Raw genomic sequence first — 222 nt, 5'->3', positions numbered from 1 at the left:
AAAATATGGCTGAATCCCGGGTAAACAGCCTTGCCTATTAAAAAAAACTAGCCGGCAAGACAACGACCGCATGTCCCAGCGTACAGCGCCCCCCTCACGGAAGGCATCTGCTTAAGGCGGGGCTCTGCACGCTGGGCCCCGCAGCTGTGGGGCGGGAGCAGGGCAATGGCTGCCGCTGCGCACTCTAAGCTAGCTCAGCTGCAGCGGCAGGCGTGAAGCGGG

This window comes from Fulmarus glacialis, unplaced genomic scaffold (genome assembly GCF_000690835.1).
Source record: "Fulmarus glacialis isolate BGI_N327 unplaced genomic scaffold, ASM69083v1 scaffold2098, whole genome shotgun sequence".
Lineage (NCBI taxonomy): Eukaryota > Metazoa > Chordata > Aves > Procellariiformes > Procellariidae > Fulmarus > Fulmarus glacialis.
This window is presented reverse-complemented; position numbering follows the sequence as displayed.